General features: G+C 35.6%; 1 protein-coding gene across 1 annotated transcript in view; it reads right to left on the reverse strand.

Annotated features, from left to right (window-relative positions):
• Dg (Dystroglycan) overlaps positions 1-21,504 on the reverse strand; it is a 105,008-nt gene that overhangs the window by 39,554 nt on the left and 43,950 nt on the right. Inside the window, exon 3 of the mRNA XM_028318430.1 lies at positions 8,992-9,033. The gene's annotated coding sequence lies outside the window, so the exon portion shown is untranslated. The remainder of the gene's footprint in view (positions 1-8,991; positions 9,034-21,504) is intronic.

Below are 21,504 nucleotides of genomic sequence, written 5' to 3' on the forward strand. Positions count from 1 at the left end.
GAGTCCAAGAGTAAAAGAATGAAAATCTGACACAGTATACCGGTGCTCAACAGCAAAGTTTTGTAGCAAAAAAATAATGTCCAGCGCACTAGGGACTTAATATTTTCAATCTCAATTCATTAAAATAATTCCCTAATGAAGGATCCATCATTCATTATGTAACGCTTTCATTAGCGAGACTAAATAGATATGACCGTAAATGAGGAAAGCACTTCGAGGAGTAGACCCACTGTAATCAGGCTGGCTGTCATCGTTATTAATTAAAGCTTCAATTTCACAATATATCAAATCAAAGCATAGTAACGTTACACAGCGAGATGTTTGTTATAATTGGGCTATGATGAAATGTCGGAGCAAAAAGGGCAAGGACTTGGTCAATTGGTCACATGCTGTGGAGAGCAATTTCGCCGTGCAAGTGACGTTAAATATGTAGGTCTGGACCCTGGGGGAACGGGAATAAATCGAATTTATATGTAAAATGGAATGCTTTATGGACAAAAGAAGCAGTACGATTATACACACTCGTACATATTATAGTTATCTACATTGCAAAACGATCAGATTTTTTAACTTCACTAATATGTATGAAAAGATGTATTTAGCAACTTCGTTTCAGCCGAAAGACGTCCACTGCTGGACAAAGGCCTCCCCAAAGGTTTTCTACAAAGAGCGGTCCTGCGCAATTTAGCAACTTACTGTTTGTAAAACTAACGTGTTGTAGATCTCATAAATGGAACAAACTATAATAAAGTTGTTGGCGTGACATTTAGGTCCCAGGAGTGAAAGTCACACCTATGGCAGTAGTATAGGTCCCAGGAGTGAAAGTCACACCTATGGCAGTAGTACATTGAGCCTATTTTACCCGAAGTTGGGTACCTAATCATAGTATACAGTATACAGGTTTCTTTAGTTAGAACCAGCGGAGGGGCTAAAAGGGGAAACTTCTTTACGGGTCCCCCGAGCCTGCGTCTAGACAGGCCCAAGTAGAGCAATTTTCAGAATTAAAAACTTTTTTACCGCAATGGTGAATTAAAAAGTAACTTGCGATTTTAATTCACTTTTTAATGTATGAAACATCTCTCCGAGGAGTTAATTTACACTAGTTTTCAGTAATTGGACAACTTTTTATTTATTTTATTATTAACTTTTTTGTAGTGACAAACCTCTTTCAAACAACAATCTAATGAGACTCCACAACTTATTTACAGGAAAAGGAATGCCTATTGTGGAAAAATTATTTTATCAAAATACCGATTAGCTACTTTTATACAGAAGATTAATGTGGTGAGTGAACCACCAAACACAAATGTTAAGGAAGTTGAGGAACACATACGTGACAGAAGCAAACTGTTTTGTAACATTAGTAAATCGTCAAGGTATTGAAACTGATCCTATTTGGTATAGAGGCTTAGATGTCAATTTGAGCGAGTTTAATTCTCACGCCTGAAGTCTTTAAGTTTGATAACGCGGCCTACCTACAGATTGGCGGTCGCGGCAGTCAAGGCTGGCACGCTTTACGATCGCACTTAATTGAGTTTGGGAAGACGAGCCCGTCGACTATTACGTCAGGTAATATGGGATTAGTAAACGTGCGTCTGGAAGGCGACGGTAACGTGTCAAAATTATACATAGTTACATTACGAGACACTCATGTTAGAGCTTGATTTATTGTGTATTGTTAAGATACTGAAGCTAGGGTTGTGACTTTGCATAATGAGACGCGCGTAGTAATGACTCTGGTAGCCTTGACCTCTGCTAAGATGGAGTCTGAACAATATTAGGCATGCTTTTTCATATCATTATATAAAAGTTCAAAAATTTTAAAAAGTGACAATACCGGATGAAAACCCGACCACCAACTTGCATGCGGAGAAAGTACTTTCCAGTTTCTTCGGTACAATATAATTATGAGTGACAGGGATTCACTATCACTCAAAATTGTAATAACAAATATGTAGAGTCAATCATGCGTTACAGGCCTCTGGTGGAATGCAGATTTCCTGAATATTTAGATGTATTAACCGAGCGTTGAATAGACAGGAGGAATTTAATTAAAATCTTCGATGCAGCAGTTAGCGATGTTTTATGAGAAAAAACTTCGTTGCGAGAGAAAAATATTATTATGAGTAGAAAGCGTGCTTTGCGCATTGCGTAGCGACAATAAAACTGATGCAACACAGATATAATTATTATGGATCACAGATTAATTGCTCGTGATCGCGCATAATTGTACATTATGTGCTGTTACGACAAAGTTGTTCCTTAAGAAAAAGTTGTTTTATTGGTTGTCCATTCGCTGTGACGGTGGTTGACTCTTACCCGTACTAGAGTTGTAAGTGTAGACAGAGGGGTGGGACTGAAAATTTGAATCGGCTGTTCCAGAAAGTATCTACTGGGCATATTTTGATACTAGCTGACCCAGCAAATTTCGTACCGCCTATATTCAACAGAGATAATGTAGTTAAAGAATTTTTCAAATCAGTCCAGTAGTTTCGGAGCCTATTCAATATACAACAACAATGAAATATTTCCTATATTAGAGTCAGATAACTAGGTATTTGGCTATTTAACTTACATAATATAAAACGTTTCATAAAATTACTTGTCAATACAAGACAAGAACATCTATTTCTACACCGTGTTTACCGTTCGTCGTAAATTATCTCCGTTGTATTGGTTTTACGACCGTTTTCCGAATCGCCTCCGGTAAATGTATGAAATAACATTAGGCACAAGCACGTGAATTACAATGAAAAACAAAGCTTTGTTTTCAGACAAAAGTTTATTTACATTTCTTGGTATTTTGAGGCAAAACACTTCCAATTCATTATAATTTTCCTACCTTCGTTTATTTAAATTTATTGTTTGAAGCTTCGTGTGTAGAAATCATTTTACAAAGTAGAGCTTTTATATTCACGGTTGCATTACTTTTCAGTCAACAAATCTTTCATTTTTATAGAAGTTAGTGCTGAAGAGGTGCTATAAGTGGAATAGGTGCTCTTCGTGCAAGTGCTATTTGGCTCTAAGTGGAATACCTCCGTCCTGAAGAGGAGTTCGAGTGCTTAAATTTTTTTACAACTTTACTTTCTTAATACAAAATTTAATATAATAAAGCTTATATAGTAGTTTTTAAGTAAGTAGGTTATAAACATACTGCTTATCTCATTTCTATAATAAAACTATATTTTATGGACTTCCCTGCATTAAATTGGTCCCTGCCACATTTTTTTTATTCGTCTAGCAAAAATCCATGAATAACAAACTACTTGCTATGTGTAAAGTTACTCGGCACGGCAAATACGAGCACTTTTTCAATCATAGTTGATGTATTCGCCGTATAACTAAGTAAACTAGTGTGGCTGTTTGAGTTGCTCACAAAAACCGGCCAAGTGCGAGTCGGACTCGCGCAAGAAGGGTTCCGTACGACGCTTTTGTTGCCCCCTTTAAATATTTGTTTTATTGAAATTTTTAAAGAGAAGATTATACAAGTAAATATTCTGTGAACATTTCTAACGTTTACCTGTTGCCGTTATTAATATCGAGAAAAAAAACAGCAAAAACACGTTTGTTGTTTCGGAGCCTCCCTTAAATATTTATTTTATTCAGTTTAGTATTTGTTGTTATACAGCAACAGAAATACATCGTCTGTAAAAATTGTCTATCTGTCACGATTCATGAGATACAGCCTGGTGACAGACTGGCAGCGAAGTCTTAGTAATAGGGTCCCGTTTTTACCGTTTTTTTGGGGTAGAGAACCCTAAACACGGGCGGCGCAAAGAGCTCGACATAAATATGAGAGCAGTTCACTGGCTCTAACGTAAGTACGCCAGAACGACCAATGTTCTAGACGCGGCACACTTCGGGGAGTTTTATGTCATGTGTAATGCTGAAATATGTATGTGTTCCTGTTGGCGACTTCGCCAACGTAAATACGTGGTGTTGAGATTTAGTAGCCTAATTTGACTGGGTCAAAAATCTTCATATCATTACAGTTGAGGCCCTGTTAACAATTTTCAAGGGAGCCGACCCTCATCGTCATCACCAACATGCACTCCGATTTAGTAGCTTAGTTTGACTAGGTCAAACACGGTCAAAGGTCATCCTAACAATAATGAAATTCTTATAACAATCTTGTAGTTAGCCGATCCTCATCAGTCATCACATCATTATGGTCTCAGATTTAGTAGCTTATTTTGACTAGGTCAAAAACCATCCATACACGTCTTCTTTTAATTTAAAAATCTTATTGCGAGTCGATCATTATCCATGCACTGTTATTAATTTAGTAGGTAGCATAATTTAACTAAATCTTAACATCTGCAGTCTACACAGTCAAATTATTGTCTTAACCATCTTGAACCGAGCGGATCCATATTTCTGGCTACAGCAAAACGTAAAACGAAACATTTTTTAATTCAATGCAAACCGGGAATTTATGTGTCGCAATAAAGTCAGCGGCGCATGTTCTTTTTCTCCATATTCGCGTACACAAATTGGAGGAATGGCAAGAGAGAGAATTTTGGTCGGTCATTGCCACCATGTGCACTGTAAAGCATGGCGTATTTGAATAAACGTTTGTGATGGCTCAAGGCATGAGAGTGCTACTACAAACTTTGTTTTAGGATTTGCCACACTGCTGCACTGGATGCGGTTAGGTCAAAGTGAACGCAGCCCGCATGATGTATTGTCGGTCTCTATACTCTCTATACATTTTGTATTGATAGAATCTGACAGTGAAGGCACGAGCAAAGAACACAAACTGGCAGGTGCGGGCTGCGTTCATTTGACCTGACCGCAGACCGCATTTAGAGTGACAAATTCAGGCAAACTGTTCGCAATGATAGATACTAGGACTATTGAAATAGAACAGCTGGTCAATAAAAAAATGGGAGTGCTGTAATAAACTATGTTAAAACAACTAGTACTATTGGGTTTAATTACTCTTTTATCGAGGTTAATTAGAATATAGTAGGTACTATTAAACAAGATGAGAAAAGAAATGGCTTCAAGCTTTTTAATCATGCGAGAACGCGCGGACAAACCCTTGACACGGTTTTTTCTCCTTGAAAAAGTAATCTTTGTCTCAATATAAAGCAACCATAGTAGCTACCAGTCCAGTTTTAATTATAGATAGTAAATTGACATTTAATCTAAAGACAACGATCAATAGATATCGTCGAAGATTTAAGTTAATCGAAATCGTAGTTTAGGTGACCTAGAAATTTATTAAAAACTATACTAAAGGTTTAGTTTCTTTCAAAAGGTTATTTCTTTCTATGCCTTTGACAAGTTACGATACAAGGGCCGATAAAGCTTGCTATGTAAATGTTAATTGGTGCAATTTCCTGGCCATTAGCGTACATTACTTACCTTACATAGGTAATAATTTGTTAATTCATTGCTCCGTGGTGTGACTTACGCTATTAATGAATGTCGCTAACCCGATTTGTACTGTGTGACCTATAAGGGGTTAAAACGCCAGGTGACAGTATTGGTGTTAGAATATGAGACCTATGTCTTTTAGATAAGGTCCAAATATGTATTTAGAGATATGACAGCTGTACGTCCCATAAGTGGCGTGGTGTTTAATAAAGTACGGATTAGTATCGGGACGCTGTTATTAGGGTCTGTAGCAGTTTTATTGCTGCGGATTTCTTTGTCAGAATCGTGTTTTGTATTACGATATTTTCTGGTTTTACGAATGTCATTTTTATGTTCAATAACAATACAAATACGAAATTAGCATTTTCCACGTAATAATATGATATCATGTAGGTAGAGTCAAGGTAATAGTTTTCAAAGAACAGTGTACCTATTTAAGTGTGTATTTATTTATAAATTTTACAGTAAAAAATTAAGGATATTTTCATCTAGTAAGTACCAAAGAAAAATTTCCGCTCGACAAAAAATCCAACTCCGGTGAAAGAGGTCCTATAGCTAGAGCATCTCTGCAGAGTCCTTTTATTTTCTTTGACTTCTCTCATTCGCTTTTAACAGCACTCCCAGCGTTCACGTTGAAAAGCGAATCTTCGCTCATCGATTGTGGCACAACCACTCACGATATTGTATCGATACATCGACCGTGATATATCTACGCGCGGCGCGACACACCTCCCGAGTCCCGACGCATTTCGGGGCCTGCAATTTATCTGTCTGCGTTTGAAACGATTATTGTTAACGAATGTTGAGGGGTTGCCAACTCTGGTGATAATTGCCGCAAATTGAGCTTGCTGTAGCACTTCAAATTTTGGTTATGTTTCAACGGGAACAAGGTGAATTTTAGCTAGTCTATGAAAATTGCCTTTAGCTTTCTAAGTTCGCTTTGTCTTAGTGGCGTTAAATATCTTCGCTGATGGATGTACGTCTAGTGTTGATTGATAAGTAAGGGGTATTTGAAACTTCAAACCTTAATGGCTTCTTAATCACCGCTACACTGCTTGATCCCTAACTTTTCACTTTCAGTCAGACACGTTAGGTTAGTTTGAAACTAGAACGAACCAAGTAAATGAGAACGGAAGGTGTTATGCTAGCTATGGATTCACGACCTACGCAGTACCTTGTAGATTAAACTATAGTAGGTTACGCTGCGGTGTCCAAAGTTAACGCATAGTTAATATTATGACGTTGCTAATCATTTGTTTCATTGAAATTCCATATATTGCAATAAGACCAATAAATATGTATTATTTATCAGATGTTCCGCCAAAAGGAAGTAGCTCGCTAAGTGCGATACCATTAATCTCAGGGGCAGAAAATGAGTCACATCTTCGGGGAATTTGCTAACAAGAACGGAAGTACAATCCCTCATAAATGTAACATATAATATATGTATTTATTATTATAAGTCCTGCCTCAGTCTGTCTAGACGGGTCGGTAAACTCTGTGCAGACTGCAGATTGCGTTTAGTGGTTCTAAGAAGATGGGTTATAATAGTCTGTGCTTTGCGTGAACAATGTACGAGATCGTCGGAGATTAGTCCTACATAATGGTATTAAAATGTATTGAGTCCGACAGTTAGAAGGATGGTGTTAAATGAAATCGTGCCGTGTGCAATACCATTGTGGACCGCTGAATGAATACTTTGAATCTTTAAGGAGCTAGGCTGAAATCTTGAATTAAACATAAGAACACGAGCATTTTCTACGCATTCTGAACAGCGTTTAGCGATTCTTACTTAATAGATATTGGACAATGGAAAACATCTACCGAAAAACATTTATGTACTTACACTGCTCTGCGTGTGTCACTTTATTCAGAATTATTATCTCTTCTCTGTTAATAGGTATTTATTTATAGAAAATTACTCGTAATTTCTATTTCTGGATATGGCTCGGGCATTTCGCTAAAATATTTTTTTTCTCATTTAATAAAGCAAAAAGTTATGACAACTTGACTGCTGTACCATAATTATAATTAGCTTTATGCCTTCCTTCTCTCTTTTGCTTGGAATAAACATCATTATTTCGGAATTAAGGTCTGCAGATTTTTTTGATATCACGTAGGAGTTGAAATATTTGAATATTTTATACAACTTACGGCACATCAAATTCAACACAATGACATCTTACTTGTAGTTCTGTTTGGAGCAATTTTGCAGTAAGTAGGAACCTAGAGTCGACATAATTTATTGATTTTTCAATCTCACCTAATACTAATAACTCATAAATATGTACTAGTAAAATTGGCATGCAGATGGGGATGGTATTAATTGAGAACTTTAGTTTTACTAAAAAAAAGAGTTTTGTGTAACAATCTTTTGCAATTTGTTTATCACTTTATTAACATTCTCATAATCCATTGCAATGTGGAATTTAGCTTTAATCATTTCTCGTAATGAGTCTGAATAAAAAATACCGTGAATACCTACATTTACATGGAGTAGGAAATTAAAAGTTGGCAGCTTTTCAAATGAGTAGGATACGGCGTCGAGTACCGAGTGTATACAGCCATAGTGCCAGATATTGCTTTGATATTCCTATATCGAGTTGGTATTGGGCGTTGAATTGCCCACTTTTTTTCGTTGATGGTTTTCCAGTTCTGCTGGCAAAATCACACCTATTAAAACAACTGCCTTAAAGCAGTAATAGAGCGGTAGTGAAGCTAAACCGACGACTGTATTATTATTATAACTATTTTAGCTTTAGATTTGCCTGCATTTTTTCGTACAATTGATTCTTAATTGTATCAGCAGAAACGTCGCGTCTCTTGTAAAAGATTTTTAAACAAACAAAACTGGCCAATTAGAAAATAACACGGTTTTCATTAATATATTAATAAATTCGAGTTAATTTGGCGGCTGTGTTAATTAATGAGCATTTATTTGCTGTGAACATGACAGTAGTTATGAAAGCGGATCACATTTAGAAAGTTATTACTATTTTTGCTTAGAAATGTACGAAGTTTAAGTGCACGCTTAATAATTTTATGTTAAACAGTTGCGCAATAGAAAGTTAATTATTTAATTATCTTTATTATCTAATGTATTTGCTGTACTTTTATATTTATTTACATCAAAAGGCGTAGATCTACGTTACATCTATGTTACTTAATGTTATAACATTGAAAATACAGTTATACATATTTGCGTATACATTTATGTATAAAATTTATGTTAATTTATTAGGTAATTTTAGGTAACGGACCATAAACTATATTTGCATCGCCTACTCTAATGACGTTCTGCTTGGCTTACAGGTTGACTGGAGGTGATTGCCATATAGCAACATGTTCGCCTTTTGCACCTTGAATTGTTGAATGTGCAAGATTTAAATAAATTAACAATCAGTTTAGGATACAAAAGGATAAAAAAAAATAGCTCCTAGTAAAGTGTTTTTCAATAACAATACTTTAATTAAACGTAAACTAGGTGTAATTCATGTACCTTGTCAAGTACCTAATTTTATTATGAATTTTAAATACTTACACATGTTATAACTATCATTAAGCCTAAAATCGCGTGTTTGATTTTTTAAATGACAAATAGATACTCACTTGTTTTATTAATAAGCCGCGTAGGACGGCAGGAACTTCCACCTGAAACAGAGAGATAGCAAAGTTAGTTTGAATCACACAAAATTCTTTATGACAAAGTTGTAATCAGGATTTTATTAATGAACCTTTAAAAAAAGACTGAACTAATTGGTCCACATTAATAAACCTTTTAACATTTATTGACATTAAAAATAGGTAATAGAGCATTTTCTAAGTTTCTTTTTATTGCTTTATTTTTGTAATTTGTTGTTCTTATTGGTAAATGTAAAGCAGTTCACGGACACGAAATTAAAACTGAACTTCATGTGACGTACTTATGTTACAAAAGGGCGTATTTAACGAATAAGTAAATCTCTTGTCTAAGATTTTAACAATGTATCCTGTTTTGTTAATTGATGCATAATAATAAGGAAGGATACAATGACGCATTCATGATCGTTATTACACGCGTAGTACAATCATTTATTGATGCTAAATTCCTATTATAAAGCGCCCTCTAAGCGCCTGCCGAGTGATGTCACCGTAGACTTGAACAATCCAACGTTCAACAAAGCCGTTCATTATTACCACTCATAATTCCATTATCCCTCGTTTCTAGCTTTGTTCGACTCCGAGGTTTGTTCGATTATCCACGTTTGTTCGAACCGGTCGACTTCAGCCCACATCCGTGGTAACTTTATCCTTGCTCTGACTATCTGACCCACTTCGCCAGCCACGGGATAAATGTTTGTAATACTGTTCTAGTCACGTACGTTTCTATTATAAAAGTTGTTGCGTCATGTTTAGACGTATCTCCCATTGTGTTATAGATTTCGATACTGTGAAACGTTTGATTTACTCACGAGCTTTTTGGTGATAAGTGATAACTGAAACATTTTCCAGGCAACCGCTTGTTTACAATAGAATAGCCCGATAAAAAAAGGTATTATGATGACATAATTGGATAACCAACAATACAAATAGCTGTATTGTACCAGACCTTGTTATGCCATACACATAATAACATTCGTACTAATTAGTTCTGCTTTCCCTAGAGAGCTATAAAATCGTTTCCGAACCGTACATTCATATCATACTCTGGGTAAGGCTGAGGTCAAATATTGGCCTTACACAATTTTAGACCTTAATTGAAGGAAGGAACTAGTACTTGGAAAAGCGTTCCAGAAAGTCCTTACCAGAAACACCTTATGCAGATGAAGACTAGTTTCGCTTAGCAGTTTTATCTTGAGTGCGTCCGCCGGAATTCAAGTGCAGTCTTTTCACTTTTGACGCGATTCGAAAGCGCTCTTCTCTTTCGCATGTTATGCAAAAGCGGCGTGTAAGAAAGAGATAGATCTTGAGATACATTTAGTGCAGCAGATATGGCCTGGGAATCTGGATTAACATAATGCACGTACTCACTGTTTAAGGTGAATCACCCCGCTTATCGCTTACGCCCGAACTACCGTTTAAAAGCTTTTCGCATATTCATTTGCAAACTTTCGCAAACTTTCGTTGGCAGTCTCGTGAAATTTATGTTAAACGCTTTCTAGTTTCAGTAGCAGTTTTTCAAGCATAATAATTATACAGTTTTAAAAGTATGTATTGATTGAAAAAGGGCTGAAAGAGTAGGTACGGGAAATATTTTGATCGGAGCCGGGTTTAGGGACAGCTACTTATCCGAATTCGTTTGGAGAGGGTATTATAATTCAAAGGGAGGTTTAAAATAACACCATTAACATCAAATAACAATGTGAGTGCTTGCAAATTTTTATCTTCTATGTAGGTAAGTATAAGTCTGTGCTTAAACACACAACTTGTTTGAATAATTTTTGAGTTTTTTTAGTGAAGATAGTCCAAATGATAATGGCTTACGCAACAAGAAGGTATATTGTAGGTACTCTATTACTGCACTTTCTTGAAAGTTAAAGAACATAATTAATAGTCCATGCTTGGGCAACAGTGAATGTTAGGAAGGAACTGTCCAAGTTAATGAAGTATAACTTTACCAATAAAATGTAATGAATAAAGGTAAATGCAACTTTAATTTAAAAGGTTTTATTTTATAATATTGCAAGCGGACGTAAACTATAATTACCGTACATCGTTGGATATCTGCAAAATAAAAGCGGATCATCTGGATATTTTATAAATATAAAATATTTGCAGCTTATTTTCAACTCCAGTTGCAGAATAACCATAAATTAATTGATACAATTAATTTCAGTAGATTGCTTTAATTATTCCGGGCGATCGGGCAACCGTTATCGAAATGAATTTAACAGGCCATTAGAAAGAAATTGAATAGGGATATATTATGAGGGTCCTTTGATGTCCTATGGGTCCCTAATAAAATAGAGCAATAACTAAACTTAATGGACATAATTTTATACCCCTCTCTTATTGATTTTAAATAGATATAGCTCCTTAAAAATAGTTTAGATTATATGAGGGAAGTTTTTTTTATGTTATTACACAAGATGGTACCTACCTAATTAATTACCGCCAATCTGAATAATTTGTACTCTTATGTAATATGCAATTGGAATAGTACTACTATTGGCGGCCATTGGACATGGAAATACGAGTACCTACATATAAGAAAGCCGCTTACTTCAAAAGACATTTATGATTTTGTTCCCAGAAAATATGTTAAGATTAGCAAAAAATTAAGTATTTTATTTTTATTAATTAGGGTTTACAAAGTTACATTCAAAGGTTTCGTTCCAGGAATTCGCAACGATGTTAAAAGGAAACCGACGATACGCCCGACTCTTAAATTAATAAAGACGCCGCGTTATTTATACTTCTTACATATTATAACTGGACCATTTTAAATGGGTTTTTATGGTTACTTGTTTGTCAACAATACCCTAACTAAAGCAAATTCTAATAGCGCACGAATCCCACAATTGAATTTCAAAGCAATTGCATCATACTGATCATTATGCTGACTATTCCGCCAAATTGGTGTAGAGAGCTATTAATTAATACCATCCCATTGCAATTGTGGTTTCCTCGAGATATTGCTACAATACAGAATAGATTACCTAGGTACGGTATTCTGTGTATTTCATTAGTTGATTTTATTCGTCTTATCACGTTTGATAAATGGTGGTAGAGTTTTGTTCCCATAATTTTATCCCATTACCATTTACGATTTCGGCACTAGTGGCCTGTAACAGAACTGTGTGGTGGTCAGTGGAGTCAAACAATATACCCGCAACACGCAGTGATGTCATCTGGGTCGGCGGTCACTTGTCACTACGAGTTTGCGTAATGGGTAAACTAATATGACACTGCCTTTCACACAACTATGAAATGACATCTATTCATTCAAAATTACATTTTCAGTTTTATGTTTTAAGCAAATAACATTTTCATTTCTTTTTAGGATAAATAAAGGAGCAATAAGTTACGAACTCTAGAACAGATGGCAACAACTTTGCATGTTGATTTAAATTATGAGCATTTTAAACAATTTCACATTTATTTCAGGAACCAGTAAATGGCCTCTCTCTAGTTACTCTCAAAGGAAGAATACCCACATTAGATCCATCATTTACGTACATCGTAAGTTTGGGAAAGTTATAGGAGTTTTTGGCTTAAGTGTCAAAAGAATTACAAACTGTTTCATACCTCTTCCATATTGATCAACGATAGATGACACTGTTCAAGCAATTTTGTTTCCGCCACTCCTTGCTTAAAAGAAGCCCTAACGACGAATTTGCTAAATCAATAGACTTATTATTGAAAGAATTGCTGTTTGATCTTTAAATCAATACAGTTAAGATTGTATTTTAAACATGATCTTAAATGCTGTTTTTGGCCTACATATTAGATATCCGAGATTTACTTCAATGCCACTGTTGACAAAGAGCCGAAGTAATATGAACTCAACGTAAAATTAGACGGAGGTAAGGCTATTGGCAGACGTTGATTGACAGAATGGGAATATGTATATGAACAAAACAAGAGCAAGATGAAATGTGATTTCAAAGGGCATAATATGAAAAAATAGAACCTTGTGATATTCAGAAGTAGAGAAGCACAAGTATAACTGTATAACTAAATTGGGTATTTCTTATCTATCACTTAATATCGGGAATAAAAGAGCTTTTCTTAGTAGCATTACGCTCAACTCCAATTGTTCAGAGCAGTAATGTCTGTTTCCTGCGTATTATAATAATATAATAACGGTATTAATAAAACAAAATACGGACATGGGTATATGAATGGCGAAGTTTTATCGCCGCTCAATATTCATGCAGTCGTTCGAGGGACTAAGCGGAGTCGTGTTATTGTTATTGCGACTTGGCACAGGATAAGAACTGGTCCCTTCACATCACCGGCCGGGGCAAGTCATACGTGGGTGTGCGTGGTCACGAAGATTGCTCGATATACCCGTCTCTAAGACGCACACATACATAAAGGAACCACTACAGATTTTAGAATTAGTATCAATGACTATGAATTACATTTAAAACATTGCAACAAATATTACGCAAACAAACAGGCTAAAGTTATTAATTTCAGCATTCCTAGTAATCCTATTAATTCAAAACTGTTTCAATTGAGTCGCTAACTGAAGTGGGCGTCTTAACTGACCTACTTTAAATTATATCTCCTAGTTGGATCAACAAACGCCTAAAAGGAATTTGAATTCCTTTGATAATGGGACAGTGAATTGCCAGACACAAGTGGAGCAAAAAGTGCTTATTGAACAACTTTCCCGTCGTAACTCCAGTGTGTATTTCATAGTTAATCAGTAGGTGGCGCGGAAGGCACGGCGCCGTCACGCATCGATGGTTCGCTGGTCTCCCGTGCGTTAACTTGTGTCCAGGGCCACTGTTGCTTTCCTCACTTAGTAATTGACAGCTTGACAGATTTATTTGAAGCTTATGAGTCAGAACAAAAATATTTCTGTAAATAAATGGACCAAGCTGGATCTTGCGGTAAAAAACGATCAAGTAAGCTCACAGTGTATATTGAGGTGAGTTAGAGATTATGGATGCAAAACTATTCGAAAGCTGCAGTGTACAAAGTCAATAATAAAACATAGTTTAACAAAGACACAGATGTGAGTAGCCCTGCGGTGGGTGGGACTGTCTTGGTGATTCGTCACATATAATGCATTAAGCCGTCCCTAACTGTCTCCGACCTCTTTACGACGCTTTGTTAACTTTAGTTATGGCATATGACGGACTCAGTTGATGCTTCATAATCGCGTTATCTACTTTATTAACCGTTTATATGACTTCCATCACTTCAAAAATACTTGGTCCAAGTCTTAGTTTGTCACGAGTTCGTAAATTATGTTTCTCATTACCTCGCATGTCTTCGCGACTGTTCGTTCAAACAAATATTTGGTTTTTAACGCCATTTTGTACACAAGAAGACATCTAACGTACACTTTACGTGGGCAAACGTTTCTTCCAACATTACGTTTATAGAGGCATGTCACGACAAAGATCGTTAAGGCACATTACTAAAGTGCATAGCGAATGGTAAAGTTTATAAGATAATTAAACTTCAGTTCATGGAGGTTAATCGGGTTAGCGTGCTCGTGATACCATTGTAACGTGGGGCAAATGGTGCGTGGAAGTATAATGCACCATCTATCTATATGTACCTAACTACCAATCAGACAGCTTATAACACAAACTTATACTCGTACAATATTGGGCTAATAAGTTTTCTTGATTTTATCATACTTTTTGATGACCTAAATAAATTAAGTGTTTGGTGTCTAGTCTGAAGTGATAATAAGACGTAAACTATTTTTCATACCCCTAGGTGCAATAAAGTTTGCCGGGTCAGCTAGTAACGTTTAAAATGCCTTGGTCTAAAAGTAGTTAGAATATGATATCGTTAAATAGTTAATGCTTTATTTAATTTAAATCGTGATTCGCTTCAAAAGGCGCTAATGCTTATTTCATTAAATATTTTTTATTGATAATTGTTTAATATATTATTCCTAATTGTTTTGACACGAAATAATAACTTTGTTAAGCAGTCTTAAACGAATTAGAAATTGAAATATTAGGATATAAATTATACATTTATGTAATTAATTAATTTGTAGGTCGGTTAACAACTAATTCTTTGACAGTTTTAATTAAATATTGGATAATTATAAAGAATAATGAAACCTAAGCTGCAATGAAAATTTAAAATTATTCGTATACTCATGTGTGAATGTGAATCGTGGGAATTTGATTGTTTAAACTCACTAGACTGTTAAAATCAATTTTGCAAAAGTTATGTCTAGAGTAAAGTTAAATGAGTAAAGGCTGGCTATTGAAAAAAATAACGAGAAGATAAAATAATATTTGAAATAGCAGGAATCTGCTTCGATATTTGTTTTCATTTGCACCGTTATCAGACGAATGCAGGCTGCAGACAATTTTTCATAGTATTTATTGAAACTACCGTATAGTTTAGACTTTAGACTTATCAATCCGTCATTTATTCTCTACAGATTACCTACCATGGTTTTTTCTGTCACGTAATTTACTGTTGACTCATGTATAGCCAAGAATAGGTATAATGACGGTCGCACCGAAATTATGCAGTCGTCTAGACGGGGTAATGTCGCACATAGTCGAGATGTAATTAGTATGTTGCGACAACGTTCTCGGGATAATGCGATTACATCTAACCTGTTTAGCGGATAACATGGACTAGACGTGGCACTAAGTAATTATTTTCATTTATGCATTACTGTTCTTCCGTGGTTTTGTTGTGGCATGTTAGATATCTATACCAGGGGTCGCGAACCTTTATCAATGTTCAATTTCTTCTTAAAAAACAATACGTTGGTTCGCCATCTCTGATCTCTACTAGTAATGACTTCACGAAACAATGACGCTTCATATCTTTTAAGTCATCAGTCTATTAGTCATGCGGACTTCACACATGTCATTTTATGAGCTTATATTATTTATTTTGTTAGTGCCAATGTCTACAAGGAAAAAATCAACGCAAAATAAGTTTGACCATTTTAAAGAACTGCGACTTATTCACACTTTGACACGTTCTTATAAATCAACTTATTAATATCAAGATGTCAGTTGTCAATGTCGATAGCAAATTATGTAACTTATATTCCTGTGATAGCAATATTGTTTTCGGCATATTGGCATATTTACGATACAATAATAAGCCAATAAATCACCACATAACATTTTAATGAGTTCCAACACGTTTAAAAACAAACAAATTAAGTAATGTGCGATTACAGTTACGGATACGATTAATTTAATAACCAGTTAATTGTTATTGTTCGATACTTTTAACTGGCGTCGCTAACGAAATTGCCAATTAAGATAAAAACTGTGTTCGCGCTTTATGTTCGGACTGTTTGATAATAACATTGTTCTGGCAACACCAATAACTGTATTCGGATTTCGGCCAGAAAAAATGGAACATTTCTGCATTTTGAATCAATAATACTGAAACTGAAAATGAACCCCGGATTACTTAACGTTAAAACTTTTTCATTCACTTCTATTCATTTAATAGTTCAGACGGCTGTTCAAATCTTGTACGCTGGCCGAGAGTCCTAAGATTTCATCCCAAGATATCAATTTTTATATCAATCAAAAGCGTCTAGACAGTGTACCTACTCAATAGAATACTTTCTTCAGCTAAACAGCTGGTCTTGATGATGCATTTAGTTTTTATTTCGATTTGGAGTTCATATCTTATGGTCCACTCTGATAATCTGCGTAATTGATTGTTAATTATACTTTAAGACACTTGAGTATCTCTTTCTGTATGTATCTATGTCTAGCCTACTTGTATACCTTTCTTTCAAATAAAAAGTTTTCTAGTCTATATTACTTACTAAGTAGTCTAGTTATAAAGCGCACTGCACAGGAGAAATTTTAAGGAAGACGGTCGCATATGATTACAACACAACGTATCGCGTGCTCACAAAACTTGTATGTGTACGCAGATTGGGCACTCTACTTTTTCAGTTTCGAATCGAAAACAAAGTTTAATCGAGTTCACAAACAATCGGAACATCGCGATGTTTTGTGAAGAAATCGCCGACGGGCCACGTACGAATCGTGGATCCTTTGTGGCGCGGACCGTGAATAAACAAGCAAGGCCACCTGTTCCGAAATAAAATAGAATATTTAGCCGGGCACAATCGATACTGCCGCGTATATGCGCACCTCCCAGGGATGCCGGTTTCAGAAACATTTATGGAATTTATACAAACTTCTGGATTCCAAAATCCTCGAAAGATTCATCTAAAGATATGAAATTACTCTTTATGTCTAAAATTTAAATCAAAAATAACTCCATTTACCAGATTTATTCCAGTTATGCTGATTGCCCTCGTAGCCCCCGTTGTTAATAAAAATCGAAACAATTCTGAGTCAAGTAAATTACGTTCTTAGAATTTGTAGGTACCACCAAAACCTCACAATGGCTTGATTCGATTCCTGAGGGGAATGCCGAGTGCTCCACTTTAAAATTTGCCGGGAGGAAATTTTAAAAGAAGAGCTCGAAGACTAGTTCGAGAAATCCCGGGAGACTGTGGCCTAAATGCAATTAGGTACCTTTAACCTGTCTGCGCCATGATGGTAATATCAGATGATAAGTCAGGACGAAGGATAATGAAAAAAAAAAGAAGATAGCGACAGTGATTGAGGATGCAGGTTAGGTAGCGGCTTGGCACAATATTTGTTTGTATTGATCGGGATATAAATTACGCTAATATTAAAAAGAATGGAACCCCAAGAGTTGGTAGCCCTGTTACCGGTTTTACGTGCCGGAAGACGTCCAGATTTTTACGGAGCTCCCATTAATGTGATGTGGATATGTTTCACTATCGGACGTTCGTTTGTACAATAAACGATGCCAGGTAATAAACATACAACAGTACAGTCCAAAACATAATTTTCCATTTTATGAATCATTTCTATTCAGGTATTTGGATAGACTTAGGACCAGTTTGGATTAAATTAGTTTTTACAGGCAGCAACTTCTTCAGAATTCGACTCACTCCAAATTAAAAGAAAAAGCATATAATTTATAGCTCGCTTAAGTAAAAGAACGGATTTGAAAGAAAATTTATGCCAAACGAGTGTAGACCATACACAATGAGAAATTAGCATTACAATCGCTCCATGCGATTGCGTTGGCAGCTAACGCGAGTCCCTAATTCAAAGGATATTACATTCTAAGTAATCGATTTGTCACCAAATATACGAAATAAATCTCAGACATACTGTAAACAGACAAATGAAAACAGACGGCTCGTGGCAATCCTTAATACTATTTACAGTTCGACTGTTTGTCCAAAATAAATGAATGTTATCATTGTGTTTGTAAATATTTGTACAATGTAATGAAATGAAATCGTGCAAAATGATATGTTTGTTATTTTATCAAGAGACTGATCAAAAAGATTTCCTTTCCAATAAGTGTCTGCCAAAGCGCCCGGAGCGGGAGGAATTGTTGATATTCAATAACCTGCTTTGTTGCCCCGTGTCGACAAAATGGTGAAATTCACTTTTACTTTTATATTTTCCAAGTACCTAGATGGAATCTTTGCGACTACTTTTATTATAGGTAGTCTGAAGCATAAAACTATATTAGAAATTCCAGAGCACTTTACTAACTGTAACTATTTCGTTTGGTATTACATAAATATAAGTTTGCATACGTAAAGTAGAAGCTTGGCGCGTCGACTTTAACAAGAAACGTGATGCCGAGGAAAAATGCAAGTGAAAATGTATGGGCCTTAAAAATTTCCTCATAACGTTGGTGCAGAATGTTAAACATTCATTCATAAGCATTACGTTCCCCGTTTATGTCGCAGATTAAAATCATTCATGAATCAATCTTCTAGTGAAATCGAATGAAAATGGACATTATCGATCAGAGCAATTAACACATTCACGTCTCATAAACGAGTAAGTTACAGGAGATGGTGTGTTACTGACTGACATGTTTATGACAGCAAAAACAATGCAATAAGCACTGTAAGGTAATGCAACATTGTAAATGCTACACGCATAAAGTGCGTAAAATACAAAGAATTTCTCGGATGTGTGTCCGTTTTACATTATGGTATTAAATATTAAAGCACGAAAAGAACTTCTTGAATAGATAGACTTGGAGACGCAAATGCGACTGAAGAATCAGAAACAGTGCTCTGTTATTTATGCGTGGATATGTAAAATCCATCAGTTAAAGAGTTACAATTTGAATACGTGTAACACGCTAGTAATGAGAAATAGCTACTTGGCATTCCCCATGAAAGTATCGCAGTGCTATGCGGTTAGTGTTTTATACATTAATGATTTGTCTAAAATTATATTCATACGTATCACTTGATATGAACTTACAAGTTGTTAGTTTAATAGCTTTCCATCTGCGGGAACTCTCAAAAACAATCTTGAGTAAAGTGAATTTGCCTTGAAAAAAACAATTGTTTTTCCAAATAAATTGGTCTCTAGTTAAGACGTTTTCTCGAAGAGAATAAACAAGTACTAACCCCTAACCAATTACCATAAGTTTAAAGGCACAACTGCGCCAGGCTGTAGCTAAGGTGGTCTTAGATATTACTACATAGGTATTGTGGGACTTAAATGTTGATAAATATTTATTGCAGTTTAACTTTTATTACTTACGTGAATAGAAAGTAAGCTTTTTAAAGCTACATAATATTATTTATATTAGCTGGCTAATACAAAATTTCGAATTAATGCTATGTGGGTCTACCTACACAGCAGTTGGTTTTGCAGAACTATAGTATTTGCGTGTCCAAATATCTACTCACTTAAAGTACGACTACAAAGGCGCCCTTGCAGGTTTTCATGTCACGTCAACCCTTTGAATATGGATTTTCGAACCCTTTCGTGGCAGTGCACGAAACAATTTTCTTCCCTTTTCCAGACTGGATAGTGGGTTTGGCAAAGACTGTATTCCCCCTCGGGTGCTTATAGTGAGTGACGAGGAGTGAGGAGGGCTTACAAGAATTCTAGCTGGAGTGGCTTGACGATTCGAGTCGAGTTTAGAAACATTCGGTTTCGATTCGAGATCGTAATCTCTTCGACTTTATTTATCGGATATAAATCTATAAGGATTGTCAAATCCTACAGACATTTGGGCGACAGACAGGTGGATAAACAAGCGTTAAAAAGTGTATGGTGTTAGCGGGACATTTTTATGAAAATGCGGAAAGGCCCAAACATGCATGGGTCCATGTTTCATACAAAATTACAAATGCGACATTTGTGTAACTTTGGATAGGTTGTTTCATACAAATGTCACAGTCCCCGCACGCCACATAAATGTTAAATATAGCTTTAGTCACTGAAAAAGCGGCAGTGTCACCAGTGACAAAAATGCGCGTGCACGCAGAAGCGTTGGACACAATTCCTTTTGTTTTTAATATCACTGAATATGGATGATGCCGCAATTGATTTATTCATTAGGTTAATTTGAGGTTCATAGCGTGAATTAGCCAAGCCATGTTATCCATTTTGCTTCCTTTAAATTTGAATAATTATGGTAATATGCGTTCCTGGCATGCGAAGTTCCTTGTCTTACATGCCCATAGAATATGAAGTTGATCATATTATGTTTTCCTGCATATTAATATAATGTAAACTAAAAGTTTTGTTATAGGGAATTGTTTTGTCATGCAACGGTAGGCATTTTAGCATGTTCTGTAAGCGAACGGAAATGCCTAGCTGGCAAAACGATAATGGCGAATGGGAACATGCAAGACGTGCTTTGAACTCAGGCCGGCAGTTACTAAGCAGTTCAATATGTTACATATTAAATCACCGGAGTAAGATTTAGTGCGGGGTTATTAAGATAATTTACATCGATGACATTTTAATACTTGTAAAACTAGGTTAATATTCTTATAGTGGAGATAGTACAGTCACGGAATGAAAAGGTTCGTCAGTTTTCAAATTGATTCCTTCAACGAATCGCGAGCACATATTACCTTTTGAAACTATGTTACAGAATAATCTCGAGTTAGAGAAAATGATATTTAACTGTTCGTCAGTAAAGTTCAAAATTATTCAGATCAAAGTTGTTTGACGATTCATCTTGTCAAGAAGATTATTATGATTGATAAACTAAAACCTTCTTGTTGGTTCAACAGGCCATTATTATTTCTATTAAATAAAATAAAAAACTACATTTTGTGACATTGCACTGTTGGGATAGAAAAATAAACAAGCAAAAACCTTATTCGTTAGCAAACGTCATAGTTATTTATTTCAATGTTAGCAGCACTGTTTCTTGCACGCTTATGTTGGCAGGTTTGATTCTTACAGTACCTAGTGCAAGCGAAAACCGACACTAAGGTGACGAACCTTTTCATTCCGCGACTGTACATTGTTATATCAATTCAATAATGTTTTCTAATTCTGAAAAGGTAATGTTAATATTAGTAACATAGAACGATTCCAATATAAGAATCGGCCAATCAGCGATGAATCCGAGATTTGAAAATTAAAGGACCTTCCATTTAAATCTATTCAGATATTCTAT

The sequence above is a fragment of the Ostrinia furnacalis genome, unplaced genomic scaffold, assembly GCF_004193835.3.
Source record: "Ostrinia furnacalis isolate ACB-3 unplaced genomic scaffold, ASM419383v2 OfSCF6844, whole genome shotgun sequence".
NCBI lineage: Eukaryota > Metazoa > Arthropoda > Insecta > Lepidoptera > Crambidae > Ostrinia > Ostrinia furnacalis.